This window comes from Oncorhynchus nerka, linkage group LG12, assembly GCF_034236695.1.
Source record: "Oncorhynchus nerka isolate Pitt River linkage group LG12, Oner_Uvic_2.0, whole genome shotgun sequence".
NCBI classification, from domain to species: Eukaryota; Metazoa; Chordata; class Actinopteri; order Salmoniformes; family Salmonidae; genus Oncorhynchus; species Oncorhynchus nerka.
In genome coordinates this window covers 75,019,009-75,025,360 of record NC_088407.1, presented here as the reverse complement: position 1 = coordinate 75,025,360, position 6,352 = coordinate 75,019,009, and positions in this window count along the sequence as shown.

Below are 6,352 nucleotides of genomic sequence, written 5' to 3'. Positions count from 1 at the left end.
AAGTGAAACCATCTAGTGTTCAGCGAAGTAACAACACAATGTCAAACACAGGTAGCCTAGTCAAATAATTATAACATCCAATCACGTTAACCATTACTGTCTCGCGGGGAACCTTCACTCTTGCGCAAACATTTAGAAACATTTAGACACTTTGAAAAATTAGTTAGGGGAGTTTTTTGAGTGAGAATAAAGATGACTTTTGAGTAATAAGAAATATAAAAGCAAAAGATACCATTAATAAGAAGGGTCTAGAAGTGTCCTATATGGTGAGCTACCGAGTGGCTAGGACCGGCAAGCCCCATACTATTGTGAAGGACTTAATTCTTCCTGCTGCGTTGGGTATGTCTGGGGGAAAGAAGCCCAAAAAACCATACAGACAATGACACATCAGTGACATGGCAGGAGTTGTTTTGAAACAATTACTGCTTCGCATACAAGCCAGTGAATTACAGTGGGGCAAAAAAGTATTTAGTCAGCCACCAATTGTGCAAGTTCTCCCACTTAAAAAGATAAAAGAGGCCTGTAATTTTAATCATAGGTACACTTCAACTATGACAGACAAAATGAGAAAATAAATCCAGAAAATCACATTGTAGGATTTTTTATGAATTTATTTTCTAATTATGGTGGAAAATAAGTATTTGGTCAATAACAAAAGTTTATCTCAATACTTTGTTATATACCCTTTGTTGGCAATGACAGAGGTCAAACGTTTTCTGTAAGTTCACAAGGTTTTCACACACTGTTGCTGGTATTTTGGCCCATTCCTCCATGCAGATCTCCTCTAGAGCAGTGATGTTTTGGGGCTGTTGCTGGGCAACACGGACTTTCAACTCCCTACAAAGATTTTCTATGGGGTTGAGATCTGGAGACTGGCTAGGCCACTCCAGGACCTTGAAATGCTTCTTACGAAGCCACTCCTTCGTTGCCCGGGCTGTGTGTTTGGGATCATTGTCATGCTGAAAGACCCAGCCACGTTTCATCTTCAATGCCCTTGCTGATGGAAGGAGGTTTTCACTCAAAATCTCATGATACATGGCCCCATTCATTCTTTGCTTTACATGGATCAGTCGTCCTGGTCCCTTTGCAGAAAAACAGCCCCAAAGCATGATGTTTCCACCCCCATGCTTCACAGTAGGTATGGTGTTCTTTGGATGCAACTCAGCATTCTTTGTCCTCCAAACACAACGAGTTGAGTTTTTACCAAAAAGTTATATTTTGGTTTCATCATAATATGACATTCTCCCAATCTTCTTCTGGATCATCCAAATTCTCTCTAGCAAACTTCAGATGGGCCTGGACATGTACCGGCTTAAGCAGGGGGACACGTCTGGCACTGCAGGATTTGAGTCCCTGGCGGCGTAGTGTGTTACTGATGGTAGGCTTTGCTACTTTGGTCCCTCTCTGCAGGTCATTCGCTAGGTCCCCCCGTGTGGTTCTGGGATTTTTGCTCACCGTTCTTGTGATCATTTTGACCCCACGGGGTGAGATCTTGCGTGGAGCCTCAGATTGAGGGAGATTATTGTCTTGTATGTCTTCCATTTCCTAATAATTGCTCCCACAGTTGATTTCTTCAAACTAAGCTGCTTACCTATTGCAGATTCAGTCCTCCCAGCCTGGTGCAGGTCTACAATTTTGTTTCTGGTGTCCTTTGACAGCTCTTTGGTCTTGGCCATAGTGGAGTTTGGAGTGTGACTGTTTGAGGTTGTGGACAGGTGTCTTTTATACTGATAACAAGTTCAAACAGGTGCCATTAATACAGGTAACGAGTGGAGGACAGAGGAGCCTCTTAAAGAAGAAGTTACAGATCTGTGAGAGCCAGAAATCTTGCTTGTTTGTAGGTGACCAAATACTTATTTTCCACCATAATTTGCAAATAAATTAATTGAAAATCCTACAATGTGATATTCTGGATTTCTTTTCTCTAATTTTGTCTGACTAAATACTTTTTTGCCCCACTGTATGTGCATCCTTTCAAGCACACCCTTCTCATTAACCTGTGGGGAGTTATTCACCATTTTGACGAACAAATAAGGTTTTATGCATAAGATGGCTAAATAAAGAGCAAAATTGTTGTTTATTATTATTATATTACTATTTGTGCCCTCGTCCTATTAGCGCTCTTTTTCACTTCCCACGAGCCGGGTTGTGACAAACTCACTTATTGTTATGTTTAATAAATGTATCTGATAGTGTGTGTGTGTGGCAGGCCTACAATGATGGCCAAAAATACAATTTGAAAGTGCGCTGGAGGGGGTACGCAGCTGGAGGTTAAATGTTTGAAGGGGTACAGGACTATAACAAGTTTGGGAACCTCTGCACTAGGGGAAAAGTTAATCTATGCCACTGTCATCCCACACATACAGTACACTTGGTTTCCTAAATAGTTTGCCCTGCATAGTTTCCATATTCAACACAAGAATAAATGAAAACTGTTCGTCTTCCTCCTCACCGTGCCCTGTAATGGGGAAGAATCTGTTATGTCATCCAGCTGTTACGGCTGATGTGATTGTGAAGCATCGGTCTCCAGTTTGGCCGTGTGTCTGACATGGTCATGTACAAGGGGCTGATGTCTCGTGCCCCATCTCTCCTCTCTCCTCCCATCTCTCCTCTCTCCTCCCATCTCTCCTCCCATCCCTCCTCTCATCTCTCCTCCCATCCCTCCTCTCATCCCTCCTCCCATCCCTCCTCTCATCTCTCCTCCCATCCCTCCTCTCCTCCCATCTCCTCTCCTCCCATCCCATCTCTCCTCTCTCTTCTTCCCATCCCCTTTCTCTCCTCCCATCCCTCTCTCCTCCCATCCCTCCTCTCTCCTCCCATCTCTCCTCCCATCCCTCCTCTCTCCTCCCATCCCTCCTCTCTCCTCCCATCTCTCCTCTTCCCATCCCCTCTCTCTCCTCCCATCTCTCCTCTCTCTTCTTCCCATCCCCTTTCTCTCCTCCCATCCCTCCCCCTCACTCTCCTCTCCCCTCCTAGCTTCAACCATTCCCTCCCGTAGTCTCCCCATTTTGCTTATCCACTCCTCTTTCTCCCCCTCTCCTCCCCCGGTGGGTCGGACCCCAGGCCAGGTGGCCACAGCTTCATAGTGAACTAATTATGGCTGATGTGCAGGACTGCAAATTAAGTGACATGATTTGCGGAAACCGTCCCAAAAGGGGCCGACTGTGTCTAACTTTTGTAACTGGAAACTAGGGCGAACAGTACTCTGGGTCAAGAGACTAATGTGGGGAGATTAGAGATTAATGGTCATTCTGTTCACATTTGGTGAAAAGAGATGGTCAGACATGGATTAGTCATTAGTGCCTCTGTATTACTGATAAAGTTAACTATTTTACCGTTGTATTCGGCGTTTTCCAAAGGCTACTTTTCTGCCCAATGTTTCAAAAGACGAGTACTATTACTGATCAAGAATACCCTCTTCTTTTTTGGTTTGATGTGGTCACACTTTGGACCAAACCTTAGGAACACCTGCTCTTTCCATGACAGACTGACCAGGTGAATCCAGGTGTAAGCTAAAATCCCTTATTGATGTCACTTGTGAAATCCACTTCAATCAGTGTAGATGAAGGGGAAGAGACCAGTTAAAGAATAATTTTTTAAGCCTTGAAACAATTGAGACATGGATTGTGTTTGCCAGTCAGAGGGTGAATAAGCAAGACAAAAGATTGAAGTGCCTTTGAACAGGGTATGGTAGTAGGTTCCATGTGCACCAGTTTGATTGTCGAGAACTGCAACGCTGCTGAGGTTTTCACCCTCAACAGTTTCCTGTGTGTATCAAGAATGGTCCACCACTCAAAGAACATCCAGCCAACTGCAGGCCAGTGGTTGAAAATGGTTAATTGATTAATGGGCACAAAGGAGGCTGACACGAATTGTGCGGAGCAACAGACGGGCTACAGTTAGTCAACTGACATTTCAGTACAACATTGGTGCCCAAAGACCCATAAAATATTGCACAACTCGTCGTACCTTGACAAGAATGGGGTATGGCAATCAACGACCTTAGAGTTGAACGTCTTTCAGGAAAAAACAAGAAACTGCTGTTGTATTGGGCTAAGGAACAATACTGGAGATTTGGAAAAATATTGCCTGGGCTGATGAATCCCACTTACTGCTGTTTCATGCTGATGAGAGGACTAGAGTATGGAGTACATGCATCCATCATGCTGCGTGTCAAAATTGCAGGCTGGTTGTGGTGTGGGGTGTGTTTTCATGGCACACATTGGACCCCTTGATAAAAGTGGAGCAACGTTTGAATGCCACAGGATATCTGAACGTCATGGCCAATCAGGTGCATCCCTTTATTGCATCAGTCTATCCACCTGGAAATAGCTTTTTTTTCAGCAAGATAATGCCCCATGCCACAAGGCTAGGTTTGGCCAGGAATGAATCCACAAACATGACATTGAATTCAATTTACCGCAGTGGCTTGACCAGTAACCAGATCTCAATCCAATTGAGCATCTGTGTGGTGATATGGAATGAGCTATTCCGAGTAAAGATCCACTACCAGCCAACTTGACACAACTGTGGGAAGCATTCAAGTCAACATGGCCAGAATCCATGTGAAACGCTTTCGACACCTTGTAGAGTCCATGCCCCAACATTGAGGCTGTTCTGGGGGCAAATGAGGGTGCAATGCAATATTAGGTGTTCTTAATGTTTCGTGCACTTGGCGTATGATTTATTATTGATTAAATCACCTCACCTGATAATAATAGTTCAGTGTACTACCATCTTCTTACTTTGAAAGTGCAACCTCTCTGCTTATTTCCAAAAACCTAAAAACTTTTGTCGCCTGAACTGTATTTGTTTATATAGATTGTCTACCTCACCATGTCTCCTCCGCTCAGCCCGTACAGACCTCACCATGTCTCCTCCGCTCAGCCCGTACAGACCTCACCATGTCTCCTCCGCTCAGCCCGTACAGACCTCACCATGTCTCCTCCGCTCAGCCCGTACAGACCTCACCATGTCTCCTCCGCTCAGCCCGTACAGACCTCACCATGTCTCCTCCGCTCAGCCCGTACAGACCTCACCATGTCTCCTCCGCTCAGCCCGTACAGACCTCACCATGTCTCCTCCGCTCAGCCCGTACAGACCTCACCATGTCTCCTCCGCTCAGCCCGTACAGACCTCACCATGTCTCCTCCGCTCAGCCCGTACAGACCTCACCATGTCTCCTCCGCTCAGCCCGTACAGACCTCACCATGTCTCCTCCGCTCAGCCCGTACAGACCTCACCATGTCTCCTCCGCTCAGCCCGTACAGACCTCACCATGTCTCCTCCGCTCAGCCCGTACAGACCTCACCATGTCTCCTCCGCTCAGCCCGTACAGACCTCACCATGTCTCCTCCGCTCAGCCCGTACAGACCTCACCATGTCTCCTCCGCTCAGCCCGTACAGACCTCACCATGTCTCCTCCGCTCAGCCCGTACAGACCTCTCCATGTCTCCTCCACACAGCTCGTACAGACCTCTCCCTCCTCCACAAAGCCCGTACAGACCTCTCCTCTCCCTCCGCTCAGCCCGTACAGACCTCTCCCTCCGCTCAGCCCATACATTATTTTGTAGCAGACACTCTTACCCAGAGCAACCTACAATAAGTGCATTCATCTTAAGATAGCTGGGTGAGACAACCACACATCAGTCATAAAGTAAGTTGTCATCAGTAAAGTCAGTGCTAGTAGGAGTTTTATAAACACATACACAACTCAGCACCAGGTGTTTCTGTTGAGGGGTTACTGCAGTCCTTCTCTATTTACCTCCCGTTAACTTTCCTTAGACCCCTGATTTCCTCTCGCCGTCCATCAAACACACACGCATACAAACTGTTGACACACACACCGAGGAAGACGTCTCTGTAATGTTTGTTTTGTGGGCCTGCGGGGGCTCATGGTTACATGGTGGTGGGATCGATCCGCTCAACCCAGTCCGGGCGCTCTGAGGGAGGGAGTAAGTGCTCCCCTGCCTACCTTCTCCCTTCCCAGAACCTGGGTGTGCCCCAATGAGCTCTCCTTCCTGCTGAAGTGTGCACTTGTTTACTACTCCACACAAATGTAAAAGCATTGGATTGGTGTAGGTATAGTCTAGAGGGAGTTTTCATATATCAGTAATTTCCTTACAAATCAATGAAGGGAAGTGAACAAGTGCACACTTCGGGAGAAAGGAAGGATATATGATTGCGACATAACCGTGACCTTGTGGTGCGCACAGCCATCGCTCCTCAGTAGGGGGCAGTAGCACATAATGATGGCACAGAGGGAGCAGGGGGAGGGGTGGAGGGGACGAGACTTAACCATAACACAACCACCTGTTCCCTCCCTAAAGCTCACGGCCAGGCACAGGGCACG